The sequence below is a fragment of the Nicotiana sylvestris genome, chromosome 10 (genome assembly GCF_000393655.2).
Source record: "Nicotiana sylvestris chromosome 10, ASM39365v2, whole genome shotgun sequence".
In the NCBI taxonomy this organism is placed as follows: Eukaryota; Viridiplantae; Streptophyta; class Magnoliopsida; order Solanales; family Solanaceae; genus Nicotiana; species Nicotiana sylvestris.
This window is the reverse complement of record NC_091066.1, coordinates 84,273,538-84,291,166: the sequence shown is the minus strand read 5'-3', so window position 1 is coordinate 84,291,166 and position 17,629 is coordinate 84,273,538.

Below are 17,629 nucleotides of genomic sequence, written 5' to 3'. Positions count from 1 at the left end.
TAAGGGTCCACCAAGCACTACAGAGAACCAGGTTCTCTATCAGATTCAAAAGTACACACGCACACTGCAGTATGTAAATGACAGGAGGAATTTTACGTGAAAAATTCCCAGTTCAATGGGATTAAAAATCACGACCTACCCTTGTAGGATTTCAACTTCACTACTAAGCAACTTTCAGATTACAACCTATGCAACCTAGGAATTAAACTCTTAATCCCACACTAACTTGTAATACTCTATTACAAGCTACTTTATAATAACTATGTTACAAAGACTTTGCAACTTGACTAACTCTAGCCAAGACTTAACAGGTTTAAGGTTTACAAGGATTTCCTACAGAATGCTTCTAAACAAGCTAGATAGGAATTACAATTGAAGAACTATTACAAAGTTACAATTCAACCAAGGACATACAATGACTCGATGTGGGAACTGGTCCGTAGTTGCTTTGTTATTTATTCTTGAAGCACTTGAAACTTGCTTGCTGGATGGTCACGTGAGTGAGCTTGAGTAAAATCTCTAAGTGTTCAGGTGAATATTTTTTACCTTCCTTGATTGTATATATACATGTGTGACATCACTTACAATAATGTAAGTAAGGTAGGTAAAAAGTTTTCCCTGGAAAGTTGACTGCATCACTGCTATTGCACTGTAGCGTGTGCAGGCAGCAACTTTCCAGCTTGAGAGTTGACTTCGCACAGTCTCCTTGGGAACTGGTAGGGACCTGTTCCGTCAGCTGTTCCTTCCACTCTAAAGAGTTGAATCATAACGCAAACTAGATCCCAACCTGGAACCTTGTGATCTTAAGGTCTTGTAAATGTATAACAAGTTCCTTATCTGGTTCTGGATAGTAAGTTTGTTAGATCATCAAAACATAAAGCAAAGTACTTATGACCAAAGTACTTGTACCCTATCAATTTCCCCCTTTTTATGATGACAAACTCATAATTGAAAAACCCATAAAGAACCACATAGAACCAAACTGTGAACCAGAAAGACCTTAAATTCCCCCCTAAAACTCTGCATTCCCCCTTAATCAGTACCTGAACCTCTGTGAGTTCCCCCTGAATTTGTATTTCTCCCCCTTTAGATTATTATTCATTTATGCTCTTTATTATTCAATTAATCTTCCCCCTTTTAGCATCATAAAAAGCACAGAACAAGTAAGAAGCATAAAGAAGTCTAGCGTAGTTAACTGCATGTCACTTGTGTACATACAACATGATAGAAAACAAAGACAAAAGAGCAGCAGCATAGACAACTAAAAGGAAAACACTTGCATTAACCAAATTTGAACTTTTACAAGCTGGAGCAGAATCATTGTTATCATCTATTGTTTAAAACAAACAAAAATAATTACCAGAAACAAGAAAAATATTGCCAAAAACAACTAAGAAGATAGAAACTGGAAACTGGACACTGAGGGGACATTCTTTAGGGGACACTTGAGGAAGGGGGCTTGAAAGAGGCAACAAGGGTTTATAGAACAAGATCCGTGGGAGCATTCGCGGACATTTGCTTATTGAGCAGTTTTTCTTTCAGGTCCTCCGCCTGTTTCCTGCGTTCATCATTCTCCTTTGTTAGGCATGCAACTTCTGAGCTATGAGAACTACTAGAACCAGGTGCCTCTTATAACTAACTGAGCTGACTCTCAAGAATTGCAATTCTAGCCTTCAACTTCATGATCTCCTCTATGGCACTGTTCTGAGCATTTATCAGTTGAGAGATAGTGGAAGTGCTTCCAACTCTTCCGACCTTGTCAATGCACTCACACTCCTCAAGAGTATTTTTTGAAAAGGATTGCTTTTTAGTGCCCACTTTGGCCTATCCCAGAGGTACTTTGAAGAACTCAAAGACTTTTGTAAGAAGAAAACCATAAGGTAGTCCAGGATTCTCATCCTTAAGGTTTTCTACCTTCTGCATATGCTCAATCATTATGGCAGGAAAATTGATGAAGGTAAAATTATCCTAGGCTTCCATAAAGGAACATGTCAGCTTTGGATGCAACAGATCTTCTCTCAGCATGGGGAAGCAATACTTTGTTAATCATCTAAAAAAGCAACTGATATATTGGAAGGAGTGCATTCTTATGCACCTGTTCCCCATGTTGTATTGCCTTATCCTTGACAATGACATTTCTGAAGTTTGATGTGCAAGCACCCTGAGCAGACGATAGTCTTTCGAAAGGAACACCCAGAATTGATCCCAATAAGGCAGAGTCCATTACTATGTCAACCCCATTTATCAACACACAGATTTGATTACCCTCTACTGTGAAGAGGCTGGTATAGAAACTCCGTACCTCCCTTCATATACTTTGGGAATCTCATTTGTAAACAAATTGGTCCATTGTTGAGAATCACAAATGTTCACTAATTGTGTCATCCCAACAAGTTCTAGAATGTCAGAGGCAAATGTGCGGCCCCACAGTACTTTCTGATTTCTCAACTTCCTTTTCTCAGAACTCAGAGACTCACTAACTTTTTCTTTCTTGATGGAACCAGGTTCCTCATCATCATCCATTTTTCTTTTTACTAACTTGCGAACAGACTTTCCCTTCTCCACTGACCTTTTCTGCATATATTCACCAGATTTTTCCATTTCTTCATCATCAGACTTGTCACCACTTTCTGTCATTGTTTTGTCACCAGAATTTTTCACCAACTTTTCACTGGAAGCAACATTAGCACTCTTGGAAGGACCTTCAGCATTTGTAGAAGTGTGCCTCATAAATTGAGAGTGAGAGTGCTTTTGCTTCGAGAACTTGTGGATTAAGGAACTAGGTTCCTCTTCAGCTTTCTCATCCATATTTACCACAGGGACGACTTTCTCATGCATAACTTTTCCATCCATTACCAGCCTTCTCTTTCTCTTGCTCATTTTACTTTTCTTGAGAGCAGACTCCAGAGCCTTCTTTTGTTGTAACCGAGTAATGGACCACTTAGGGATTGACTCTAGAGCTGCAACTGGCTTACTTCTAGCCCTGATAAAGCTAGCATATGCCAAATCATATGCGTCTTCTTCACTGTTAGAATTTGTCTCAGGAACCACCATATTTAGAGGCTCAACATAGAAGTGGGGAGAAGGAGCAGGATCAACACTGGCCGCAGGATCAACACTGGCCTGGTGAAATGACCTCTGACCTGGATCCTCCACGGAGGGATCAGGTTCATCACTTGGGACCCCAGTAGTGTCATCTTGAGTCGATTTTTCAAAGAGAATAAGTGCTTCCTAGTCTTCTATGGACGAAGGTTCTTCCCCCAGAAGCTCAGACACTCCTACACCTTCCTCTACAACAACCTTTTTAAAGCAATGGAAAACATATTTTCTATCTACTCTCTTTCTTGTGAATTAATGAAAATTTAAGTAGAAGGAGGTGTGATACCTGTAGAATCATGGCCTGTCATGGTCGTCTCAGTCTTCTCATAGGTAATGACTAGATTTTCACTTGAGTCCCCAACCATAGAGAGAGTTGATATTTCCTGAATAAGGTTCCCTTATTTGCCTTGTTTACCCTGTTCAGTCTGGTTGATCAGTGAGACTTGAGGAAGACACATATTTTCAACCTTGCTTAGATGAGGAACAAAATCGGAGTGGGTAGGAGAGGGAGTGGAGTGTGGAGGAGACTCTGCTTTAGGATTTGGACTAGTGATTGTATTGGGGGAGGAGTTCACCGCTGGAATGTTGACTGGTGTTGACAGTGTTGTCAGGCACACTGGAGGTTACTTGATTTTCAAATATGGTGAGATTATGCTCGAAGGGTTGTGGATTTGAGAAGAGAGAAGACAAAGAGGAGTTTTTGAATTTGGAAGAGAAGGGTTGTGACGTTGATTTATTTATGATGAGGGACCGGTTCTGAAATGGCGACAACCTTTTGCTTAGGGAGTTGTATAGTTCAGAAAAGGGTGTGATGCTTTAGATGAAAAGACACAACTTAAAGAGACTGTCATACTGATGATGATGTGGCATTGTTTTTTCCATTTTAAATTGTGTATGATAGAACAAAAAAGCTACTAACTTGTATCAAGAAAACCAGATTCCCTAATAGATCTGGCAAGTGAGTCTAACCCCTTTTTCAGCATGCACTGCAACATCTGCTTCTGTAGTCATCATGCGTGTTGATCGGCTCCAACCCTGCACCACTATATAATGGCGAGGAGTGGTCGATGCAGCTTTTACCCGAAAGGTCAAGATCAATTTCCATAGGGAGTTAATATTGGTTGGGAGTTGGGTTTCTATCTAATCTAGCTACGTGTGTTGCTTTTAATTGCACTTCTAACCATGCGCGGATTTGTTTCTATGCTACTTTTAATGCTATTGATTGCTGAAAATAATCTAAGTACAATGTTTTTGTAAGAGTTTTCTCAATTGATAAAAAACACTAGGGAAGTGACCTACACCTAGACGAGTATCTAATGAGGTCTAGAATTTAGGACAAGCTTGTTATATTTTGGGATCGTGATATAACCTTTACACATAATTACTTACTCTATACCTCTCGGTAGTTTGAGTGACTTTGCCCTAATTGGCTTTCTCAAGCCTAAGTGGGTGTTCAAACAATGCAAGTAAAATTGGCTCAAGTCGGGTATTACTATCTCTAGGTTTAACCCTTTAATTGGGGCTATCAATCTCTTGAACGCACTCCAATTGTTCACGAGCTCCCTGATACAAAAGATAACCTAGAAATGTGAAAAAGATCTATTTATACACAAATAAAATTATTGGACAAAAATACCTATACGGCGGTTCCGATGTCAGTAAAATACTGGTCGCCTTAACGCATGGACTTTCGCGGCCGCGCAAAAGCAGGTGCGGACTGCGTTTCTTCTCTTTTGTGCTTGGTCTGAACTTGATTTTGCGAGGAGCGTAAAAGTTACCGCCTCAGTGTTAGCATCAACTACGACCACGCAATTTGGACGCGGACTGCGCTCCTCAGTCAGGCTTAATTTGCAAGGTCTCTGAACTTTGATCGACGCTCTCAACGGAAATACCACCGCGGCCACGTTAGGTATTCCGCATCCGCACTTTTTTATCGCGGTCAGCAGTCTCTGTTGCACCCAAAACACCTTCTCTGAATCTCAATTCCGCGGACCATGGAATTGTGGCCGCTTCAGCGGTGGACCTTCCACGGCCGCGCTTTTCCTTCACGGTCAGCGCTTTTATCTCAACTTTGAACTTGTGCAAATTTAACTCCTTCATAATTTGGTTATGGCTTTCTTGCATCATTTTGACCAAACCTGTAGACAAGCTCAATAAGTCAGTTTTCGGGAATACTTTTACACATTTTTGATCCAAAACCTAAGCAAAAGAGAGCATAAGATAGGCTAGAATCCATAATTATCACGTGTCTACCTGTAATGGTATAGAGGTGAGTTAGACTTAGCCAGAAAACACTTTAGCTAACTTTTACCTGACTATGACTTTCATAACCAATCATGAGGAACCAGGTTCTTAGTTGGGTTTTATCATCACCAGTGCAAGGTAATTCTTCACAGAATGTTTTCTTCTCAGGGTTTTGGTGAAGATGTCAGCAACTTGATCTTCAACAATCAATGTATTTGACCCTCTTAAGTTAGACTCAAGGTCTTCTAATATGCTACTTGGTTCACAACATTTGAACATAGCAGGAGGAGAATGATACATATTTTGCTTCATTTGTTGAGAGTGCCCTTGAATTTTGCTTCCGTGAGCCTCATGATACAAGACAAGAACCCAGAGAATGTTCCATTTCAGGCGAGCTTTTCCTATCCATTACTTGAAGGATAGTAGAGAACCAGGTCCTGTGTTCCTCTAAGATATCTCAAAATTCTTACACTAGCCTTCAGATGAGAATCCTTTGGATTTGACTGAAACCTTGTACAGAACCCAACTCTGAGCATGATATTTGGTCTACTTGCAGTGAGATACAAGAGTGATGTCTCTATGTATGGTTTGATTTAGAGGAGAACCAAGTTCATCCATGTCTAGGAGTGTAGCTGTGGCAATGGGAGTGATGCTGACTTGTGATACTTCCATGTCAAACCCTTTTTGACAGCTCGATTTTCAGTTTCTGTTGTTGTAGTCATGGGTCCAGGTTCCTTGCTGGAATCAATGAGCGTTCTACACATTGATCAGTATTTATGTTCTTTCTCGAGACGAGTACATCAGGGGGATTCCTCCATCTCTTTTAGCATCATATTTTCAAAGTTAATCCTTCCTATTGTTGAGAGCATAACAACTATACCCAGATATCCTCAATTGAGTTAGCGACTTTGGTCAAGATGTTTGCAATTGGCATCCCTGTATCAAATAATATTGACCGATCCCAATCTTTAAGTGTCCTGTTTTTCTTTTCCACAACTCCATTTCTGTGGTGTTCTTGGAGCTGAGAGGTTGAATACTTCTTCCTTATTTCCTGTTAGGCTCTCTCACTGCTCCACATAGATCCATATGAGGAAGATCAAGTGGCCTTGAGGTGCTGACTGCCCCCTTTTGTTTTTTGCTTAAATGGAGATCTGATATACTTTCCTTTTGCGCAGGCATTGCACACTTTGTGTTCCTTGATACTCAACTTGGTTAGATCACAAACCAGGTCCTTGAGGGCCAGTTTATTCAGTGATGAAGTATTTGCATATCACGTCCTTCTATCCCATAGTTCAGCATTGTTTTCAACAACTCTCATCTAACTTATATCACCGCTCTACAGAGGATCAAGCATAGCTCCATAAGTATTATTGTATCTTTTGGCAACAACATCACCTCACCAGTCACATGATTTGAGATTGTGCATATCCTGGACAAGAATTCCACTTTGTTTCCCTTGGCACATATCTTCCAACTCCAAAATCGTACCCCTTTTAGCTATTTTCAAAAGGGTACACTCTCTCCTTGCAGGGCTTTTTAGTTAAGGAATTTGATCGTATTTTCAGTCATATGCTTTGACCAGCTACTGTCCATATGTCATTGTTAGCTGCTCATCTTCACTGCTCCCTACACAAGGAAATCAAGGGTTAGACTCGTTTGGATCCCTTGTTAAGGGAGAAAGGATGAATGAGTATTATCTTAGTCCAAGTAGGAAAAATGTGTTTCCTATTTGACGGACTAGGTCCTCTAGCAGTAGTTACTATCTCAGCAAAAACTTTATTTTTCTGATGAGACTAAACCCTGGCCATGTAGTTTTCCTTGAGGTGCCTATTGTTACCACAGTGGGTATATAGCTAGTTGTTGGTTACAGTAATGTACTTGCTCTGGGGGTTGTAGGGAATCTTTTCTCTTTGAAACTCAATCCCCTTCCTGTTTCCCCTGTTGTTAGTGTATATGGCAGTGATACCATAATAGGACCAGGTCTACTTAAGCGATTTTTCAAGGTTACTCTTTACCTTCCCTAGTTCTTCCTAAAGCTGTTTGTTTTTCTCAAGCACAACACACATACTAGTCTTCACCAAATTCAACTCGTTTTCAAGCTTAATGTGTGACTCACTTGCAACTTCCTTTCCTTTTTCAGTGTTTCCATGCCTATTTACCATTTTAAATTCCTCAATTGTTTCTTTCAAGTATACTACCACCACTACTAGGTCATCTCTTTCTTGCTCAATGATAGCAACTCTCTCAGTCAAGGTTTCTTTTTCTTTACTTGAACACTCAATGGTTTCTTTTAAGTTCACCCCAACAACCATTAGATCATCTCTTTCATGTTCTATACAAGCAATTTTCTCTTCTAAGGCATTCTTTTCTTTTTTCAGGTTCTCTATTGTTTCTTCCAAATCGGCTACAACTACTACTAAGTCATCTCAGCTTCCCCTAGTTCCATAGTTAATGTATTTTTATCATTGATAAGACTATGGTACGCATCAATTAACACATTTGCTAATGACACGAGCTTTTTAGGAGAGTAAGATTTCAGATTTCTCTGAACATCCAGAAAGTTTACCTCATCGTCGTCGTCATCTTCATCGTCATCAGATTGAGCCATTAGAGCAAAGATTGAATCATACTCAATTGTTTCATTTTCCACTGCCATCATTGAACTACCACCATGATCATTTTCTTCTTTAGATTCACTGGAGGAGTCTCCCCATGCAGCAAGAGCTTGCTTTACAATATTGCCAGCATCATTCTTCCTCTTGAAGCGTTTGTCAGGAACCTGGTTCCTCTTGGTTGCTTTATCAAGGTTGTTATTGTATTTTTCTTGCTTTAGGAGGGAACAATCCTTGATGAAGTGTTCTGGCTTGCCACATTTATGATAGAGGTCATAATTTCATGGCTTGCTAGAACTTCCCCTTTTTGGAATGCCTCCATTCCTGCCAACCATCTTCTGAAATCTTCTTGTCAAGTAAGCCATGCCCCCGTCTTCACCACTTGAGTCATTGCTGTCCCTATTGAGGACCAGGTTCTTTTCCCTCTTGGGTTATTTTGTTTCATTGTCCTTCTTCTTATTCATCTCATAAGTTTTCAAGTTTCCAACAAGTTCATCCTTGGTCAGCGTCTGCAAGTCCTTAGCCTCTGTAATGGCGTTAACTTTGCTTTCCTAAGAACTGGGCAGTATACTAAGGATTTTTCTGACAAGCTTGTTTCTCGGAATACTTTCACTAAGAAAGTGAAGCTCATTGATGATGGAGGTGAATCGAGTGTGCATATCTTGGATGGATTCATCATCTTTCATTCTGAAGAGCTCATATTCAGTTGTGAGCATATCAATCTTGGATTGCTTCACCTGAGTTGTTCCCTCATGAGCTGTCTGAAGAGCCTCCTAGATCTTTTTTGCTGATTGACATGCTGATATTCTGTTGTATTCATCAGGAACAATGCCACAAACAAGAATTTTCTTAGCACGAATTTTTTTTCTATGGCTTTTCTCTCAGCGTCATTAAATTCCTTCTTGGTCTTGGGGATGACTACACCTGATTCGCCAAGGTTCTTGGTAGGGACAAATGGTTCGCCACATATAACATCTCATAGCTCAGAATCTTCAGCCATGATGAAGTCGTGCATCCTTGTTTTCCACCATCCATAATATTACCCGTTGAACCTTGGAGGTCTGTAAGTAGACTAGCTTTCTTCGAAGTTTGGAGGAGCAGCCACGAGGATCCTTTCTAGGTGTTAACCTGATTGAAAGAATCTGCTCTGATACCAATTTATAGAATATAAGGGTCCCCCAAACTCTATAGAGAACCAGGTTCTCTATCAGATTCAACAGTACACATGCACACTGCAGTAAGTAAACAACAGGATGAATTTTACGTGGAAAATTTCCAGCTCAACGGGATTAAAAACCACGACCTACCCTTGTAGGATTTCAACTTCACTACTGAGCAACTTTCAGATTACAACCTATACAACCTAGGAATTAAACTCTTAATCCCTTACTAACTTGTAATAACTATAATACAAGCAACTTTGTAATAACTATATTACAAAAATTTTGCAACTTGACTAACTCTAGCCAAGACTTAAACATACAGGTTTAAGGTTTACAAGGATTTCCTACAGAATGCTTCTAAACAAGCTAAATAGGAATTACAATTGAAGAACTATTACAAAGTTACAACTCAACTAAGGACATACAATGACTCGATGTGGGAACTGGTCCGTAGTTACTTTGTTCTTTGTTCTTGAAGCACTTGAAACTTGCTTGCTGGATGGTCACGTGAGTGAGCTTGAGTAAAATCTCTAAGTGTTCAAGTGAATGTGTTTACCTCACTTGATTGTATATATACATATGTGATATCACTTACAATGATGTAAGCAAGGTCCGTTAAAAGTCTTTCCTGAAAAGTTGACTGCAGCATTGTTTCTGCACTGTAGCGTGTGCAGGCAGCAACTTTCCAGCTAGAGAGTTGACTCCGCACGGTCTCCTCGAGAACTGGTAGGGACCTGCTCCGTTCGCTGTTCCTTCCACTCTTAAAAGTTAAATCATAACGCAGGCTGGATCCTAACCTAGAACCTTGTGATCTTACGATCTTGTAAATGTGTAACATGTTCTTTATCTGGTTCTGGATAATAAGTTTGTTAGATCATCAAAACATAAAGCAAAATACTTATGACCAAAGTACTTAACCTATCAAAAGGATAAAATGAGTAAAATAAAAAATTTAAATTTGAATTAATTTCAAATAAAAAAATGTGTCATTGTTTTTTTAAACAAACTAATAAGGAAGGTGTGTTGTCTAAATTGAAATGGAGGGAACAGTATGGTTAAGAGTTCTTTTAAACGGCAAACAAGTAGAGCTTTACCTAATGAAACTCATACTATGTACGTAGTTAAGAAGTTTGTTGCCTATTTATTATTCAGAAAATATACTTTTTATTTCATAGGATAATTCTTTTATGAATACAAATATATTTTGTGTTTCTTTCTTCAATCATTTAGAAGCAGAATACATAGTGTACCTTAGAATTATGAACCAAATTCATGTGACACACTTTTTTATCATAAAAATTATTTTGCAAACTCAACATTTCCATAGTATGCCTAACACACCTATTAGTTGCACGTGCTTAACAAAAATATTGATCGTGTAACTTTTATGGCCAATTCCCTATTTAAATACCAAATATTTTAAAGTGTCCCAAAATAGAATGGGTATCATATAAATTGAAATAACGAAGGTAATAGTTTTTTTCCTTTTTGCTAGAGTCTAATAGTTCACGTGACCAAATCAATGGCGGGCAGTTTAAAGAAATCTCCATGTGAAATATGTCAAAAGAAACCCCCCACCCCACCCCACCCCACTCTCTCTATATATATTAGGTGATTTCATGTTTAATATATTAAATTGTGCAGTCTTTTACTTCTTGAAATTCTTTTTACGAGAGCCGGAATAGGAAAATAGTTTGATACATTTTTGTTTATTAATCCCAGGAGACGCGCATTGCGCGTGTACCCTGTCCTAATAAATATATATTTTTGAAAAAAATACATAAATACTGAATTAACAAATTACGTTTGAGTTATAAAATAAAATTTAAAAAAACATGTGAGTTCCTAAAATGATGGTTATCGATCATATTTAGGGGTCAAATGATTTTGTGGTCCATTACAAACTTGTTTTTAGTTTTATGACCTCATCTCCTTTTTTACACATGGAAGATTTGCTTTTACACATAAGAGATCTATCTTTTACACATAAGAGATCTAAAAAAGACATTTTCTTAATTTTAACATTGTGAAAAGCCATTTAGGTCTAAAACCCCTCATATTTAGCTAACTCCACAAATAAAAAAACAGTGATAATAGAAGTCCTCAATCATCTTAGTTAATATATTCACCTTAAGTTTTGTTCCAGCTTTTATAATTTTATTACTGCAATTTCACAAGTTACCACGCTTTTTTTTTTACTTAGAACATATAAACTCTGAAAGATTTAAGAGGTTTTTTCTGAAATCTAATTGAAAAGTATATACTATTAAGCTTATTTTAGAAAATAAACAAAGTTAATTAACTGATAAAGCATTTTATTTTATTTTTTTCACAAGTAAAATATAAATTATCTATTTTTAATCAATAAAAAGTACTATGAGAATTATAAAATAACCAAAGAAAAAGAAATAAATTTTGAGGATTTGGCCAAACAGGCTCTATGTTGGCGAGATAAGGGGTGCTGAACATTATTAAGGAGATTAAAGTCTTATATTCAGTTGGAAAAATCGATTATATAGCATTAAGGAACAGATTTGGATGACGTATTTTAGATCCATAGCAAGTATTACTCACATCCTATTTGGATGACGTATTACATCCTATTCCAAGATTATAAATTCTTAGTGACATCCATATTCCTAGCATCTCTAATAACGAGGCCAATTTCATCTTTTCTGTAGTTTTGAGTCGTGCACTCTATCAATTGTACCTTGTTATATCTTTATATACGATTGATTTTTAATTATTAAATATTTAAGTCTTATGTTTCTAATTTTATATAATTTTTTCTTCATTGGAATTATTTTGCAAAATAATAAATTGCATGTTTACAAAAATAAACATGCTAAACACTGATATTTCTCATGTAATATATTTAAATATAGATATAGTTGTAACGACCCGGCCGATCGTTTAGAGAAGTAACGTCCCGTTCCGCGGCATAAAGTCTTGAGCAGCTTCGTATTATGTGTTATGACTTGCGTGCGTGGCCGAGTTCAATTACCGGAGTCAATTTGGAAGAAGGATTCTAGTTTTGGAAGCTTAAGTGGTAAGAGTTGACTGGAATTTGACTTTTATGTAAATGACTTCAGAATAGGGTTTTGATGGTTCCAATAGTTTCGTATGGTAATTTTGGACTTAGGCGCGCATCCGGATTTGGATTTGGAGGTCCATAGGGTAATTTGAAGCATTTTCGGCGAAAGTTGAAAAGTTGAAGTTTGGAATATCGAGGTCGGAATACAATTCCGAGAGTTGGAACAACTCCGTTATGTCATTTGAGACTTGCCTGTAAAATTCGATTTCATTCCGGTTTGATTTGATAGGTTCCGGCGCGAGTTTTGGAAGTTGAAGGATTTGAAAGTTCATAAGTTCGATTCATGGTGCGATTCATAGTTTCAACATTGTTTGATGTAATTTGGAACCTCAAGCAAGTCCGTGTAAGGTTACGAAACTTATTGGTATATTTACACGGGGTTCCGAGGGCCTCGGGTGTGTTTCAGATGGGCTATAGACCATTTCCTTGTATTTTGGACGGTTGTTTTGATGGTACCTGATTTCCTTAATCGCATTCGCGTCAATTCCTCCCCGTTTATGTAGTGGAATTTTGGAGGATGAAACATTTGTTCTTCGCATTCGCGCATGACTTTCCACGATCGCGTAATTGTGCACTTCCCTTCTCCGTGTTTGCTGCTGCCTCTCCGCGTTCGCGTAGTAGAGCTAGGTGCCGGTGATCATTGCTCATCGCGTTCGCGTGCCTTTTTGTGTGTTCGCGTAGGGTGATGACTTTATTCACCGCGTTCACATCTCCTTGTTCGCTTTCGCGTAGGGTCATTTTGGGCAGCCTTCATTTTTCTTCTTCGCGATTGTGATGCATTGATCACTGGGCAGAATATAAAGTACTCTATTCTGAGGGTTAGCCATTTTTATCATTTTTAGAGTTCTAGAGCTCGGTTTTGAGCGATTCCTTGTGGATTTTTCAAGGAAATCAATTGGGTAAGTGTTCTTCGCTTAGAATTTATTATATTTCCCGATTCTATCTTTATTTTTATCATTTAATTAGTATTTTGAGTTGTGGAAAAATAGGAATTTTGAAGAAAACTTTCAAAATATAAAATGATGATTTTGAGAGACGAATTAGTATCGAAATTTGATAATTTTGGTATAGTTGAACTCATATCGGAATGAGTGTTCAGGTTTTGTGAAATTTGTCAGGTTCCAAGGTACGGGCCAGGGAGTCGACTTTTGAGGTTGATTTTTAGTTTTTGATAAAGAATGAAGCTTTATTATCTAGAATAGTTTCTTATGAGTTTTATTTATTCTTTGAAGTTATTTTGGCTAGATTTGAGCCGTCCGGAGGTTATTTCACTCGAGAAGTTCATTTTAGAGTAACAATCTATATTCTTTGAGGTAAGTATCATGCCTAACTTCGTGTGGGGGAACTACCCCTTAAGATTTGAGTCTTTTATGCTAATTGTGTCATGTGAAGCCCGTGTACGCGAGGTGACAAGTACGTGTTCGGGCTTATTTTTGGAAAGTTGACCTTCTAGGGCTTTTAGGTTCTTATGTTCATTAGATATGAAGTTGTTTTGTTATGTTAGGTTCCCCGTTTACTAGTTTCACATCTACGTATTTTAATTGGAATTAATTGCTTCTTGTTCCACCCTTATTGCCTATTTGACTCTCGTGTGCCTTAACTGAAGTTGTTGCCTATTCAATTACCATGCTATATTTTCCATCGCTTATCCTTAATTAAGTTGTTGTATTGTTTCCATAATTTTCTCAAATCTAAAAGAAGTTAGTTATCCTTTATCATAGTTGCCTCTTTCTTATTTGGAATTAATGACTCATGTTGTCTCCCTTGTTGTTGAATTATACTTTGTGAAGTTATTGTTACATATAAATTCTTCCTTGTTGTGTTGTTCTTATTGTGACTAGTATTCTCTATTGTGTTTATTCCTTGTGAGCCCGTTCTAGTGTTTCTTTGCGCTCTAAAGCTTTTGAGTTGATTTACTTGCCGTATTCTCATGTTTCTTTGTTGTTGTTGTTGTTGCTGCTGTTGTACTCAGTTTGTTGAGCCGAGGGCTATGCGCAGTTGTGGTATTGAGATTGTTTAGTGGAAATGTCGTGGAATATGGGCACATGTGGCAAAGACCATTCTATTGTGTTGTTGTATTTTTGGAAACGTGATGTTGTTGGGATATTTTGTTTGGGTGTTTGCACGAGGTTTCTGCCGTGCTATTGTTACTGTTGATTATGCACATGTGGCTTGACAAGGCGGGCTATATCTGTGTGTTCGTGCATGTGTAGAGACAAGGTGAGAACATTATTATGCACGTGGGGCGAGATAAGGTGGGCATTTAATTTATTATTGTGCACATGGCGAGATAAAGTGGGCTATGTCAGGGATTGAATTGTGATGACTTGTGATGTCCTGAGAGCATTCTTGTTGTTGATATTTGTGTAGTGACGTACCTACCTGTGTGAGCTTTATCTTGTGAAAAACTGTGGGGAACATTCTTACATGTGGTTCATTTTCTCTACACTTACTAGTTGGCATGAACTGCGTTAGACCACTTGCACAAGCATATCACTCCTATCGATATAAGAGATGGATCCTGATGTTATTGATCATTCTACACACCCTCGTCTACTACCTCCTATGTGAGAATGGTTCTATTGGCACGTGCGTCATCCGTGCAGTAACCGGTTGTAATGAGGGCACAAAATGCCAAGTATTTAAAGTTCATGAATTGGGACCCGTGAATTGTGAATATTTTGAGGTTCGGTACCTCGTGGAGATTATTGCCTAAAACTTGTGTGAAAGCGGTCGTTCTTGTTGAGTTGCTAATGGCCTTACCTTTATCTGTGTTCCCCGGATTTGAACTGTGTTTAGCTTACACTACTGTGTTATTGCTTGTTGTGTTCCGCTGCTAATTGTTGCTTCCATTTTCTTACTGCAAATACCGTATATTGTTGTCATTATGCATAGTCTTTGTAGAGATATCGTACTCTGTTAGTTCTACACTTATACTTGTCCAGGTTACCTAGTCTAGTAGGTGTCTTGACTGTCCCTCGTCACTACTCCACTGAGGTTAGTCTTGATACTTACTGGGTACTGCTATGGTGTACTTATACTACGCTTTTGCATAATTTTTGTGCATATCCAGGTATTTCGAAGTCAGTCGATTGTTAGCTAGCTGTACGAATTTTTGCTGTGGAGACTCAAGGTAAACTTGTTGCGTTCGCAGGCTTCGGAGTCACCTCCTGATGTTTTTTACGCCGTTTATCCTTATTTCGAAATAGTTGTATTTAGAGATTTTTAGCAAACTCTGTAGAACTTATGACTTGTACTACCGATTTTAGGATTATAAACTTTGTATCGAGATTTCTTCTTTGCATTTGTCAATGGTTATTTATTATTGTTTTTATTTCGATAAATATTAGGCTTATCTAGTTCCTAAGACTATATGCCATCACGACATCCTACAGAGGGAAATTTGGGTCGTGACAATAATACTTATAAAAAACTACAAAAATATCATTCAACTTGGCTTGTAATTACGGACTTGAATTGATAATACAGAAAACTACAAGAACATTTGTAACTACAAAAATCTTGAAGTTGTTTGTGATAAGTTAGATTGTTTACCTCAAAATATTTTTTCCTTTTTTAACTACAGTAAATTGGTCTCTTTAATAGGATATTAAATAATGAGTCTCCTAGTATTATCTTATTCTTTTTTCTTTTTAACCTACGAAATTTTTTGACGCTTCACTCTTTGTTAGTATTAAGGATTAAGGATACTAATAAAAGAAGGAATTTCTTACTTCTTCTCTTCTTGTTAATTATTTCATTTATGCTACGTTTTTTTTTTGTTTTGCAAAAAGGTAATTTATTTGTATTTATTATTTTATTCATTATAAAGTACATTAACGAAGGATAAAAAAGGTAAACGATATTTCACTATAGGTCTTCGTACTTTTAATATAGTATAGATTTTAGAAATTTTTATCATTTTTTCTTTGAGGAGAAAAGAATTGCTAATGAATAGACAAACATTAGGAATGTTTCTGTTAAAAAAAGAAAAATATTAGGAATTTTAAAGCCCATTGTCATCATATATCCCTTTAAACCTCTTCCTTTCGTCTTAACTAGTATTAGCACCAGCGCAGATGCGCGGACACTAACCATGTTAGATATTTGAGTTATTTGGATTATCAAATTAAATCCAAATAAAAAAACACTACATGAAATTAAATCCTTCTCGATAAATATAGATTATCATTGGATATTAATTAAGAAACACTACATGAAAATGATTAAACATTTCTCAAATCTCCTAGTTATAATTTTATTTTTATTTTTTAGTACCATTCTCGCCAGTGTCATTGGGTCCAAAAAATAGTCAGGCAGCAAAATAATAACTCATGGTTATAGCAAGCCAATCGAAGGTTGAGACTATGAAGGACTCTTTGAATACGACTTGACTCTTTTACTACTGCTTGAACTCTTATTTGGTGTGTTGATATATTCTAAACTTATTTCTATTTTAAATTTTCAGTTTCTAGAACTTTATTTTTCAATAATAATTATTTTTATAACAATATAAGTGAAAATATTATCCTTAATTCAAAACTCATTTTAATCGGCTATCTAAAATTTTAAAAAATCTTTAGCCAGTGATTTTCTTTCTAGTATGACTCCATTTTGATATTTGATATGTTAAATATGTGAGTTATTTGAATTATATGTAAATAACCTTAAAATTTAAACCTTCTAGGTAACTATAGATAATTGTTAGATATTGTTTATGAAACACTACATGAAAAAAGGCTAACATTTTCTCAAATCACGTAGTGATAATTTTATTTTTGCACCATTCTTATTGGTGTCATTGGAACCTAAAAATAGTCACAAAGCGAAATAATAACTCGTATTTATGAGCTCTGGCAAAGCACAAAGGTTGGCACAATATGAACGATTTTTTGGTTACGATGTGACTCTTTTATTACGACTTGAATTCTTATTTGGTATGCCATTATGTTTAAAAAAAATATTTCTATTTTGAAATTTCAATTTCTACAACATTATATATATTTCAATAATGATTATTCTTATAATGATGCAAGTGAAAATATTATCAATAATTTAAAATTCACTTTAATCGGCTATCTAAAAATGTAAATGATTCTTTGGCCATAAATTTTATTCCAGTATGACTCCATCTTGAGTTTATCGATATCTTTAGCCACAGATTTTAAATTTTGAATACCCTATACATATACAGATTCTTTGAATCATTAAATGTTAGACTAATTGATTGTTATTATATAGCATTGCATATATTGTCTTAAAATTGCCAAGAAATTTTTTCTCGACACCATACTTGGCTTAACCTCAATGCAAACTACTAAGTTACAATAAAATTCAAATTCGAATATCATATCAGTTTGTTAGTAATAGTGATTTTTTTTTTAAAAATGACACACAATGTAAATAAAAAAATATTC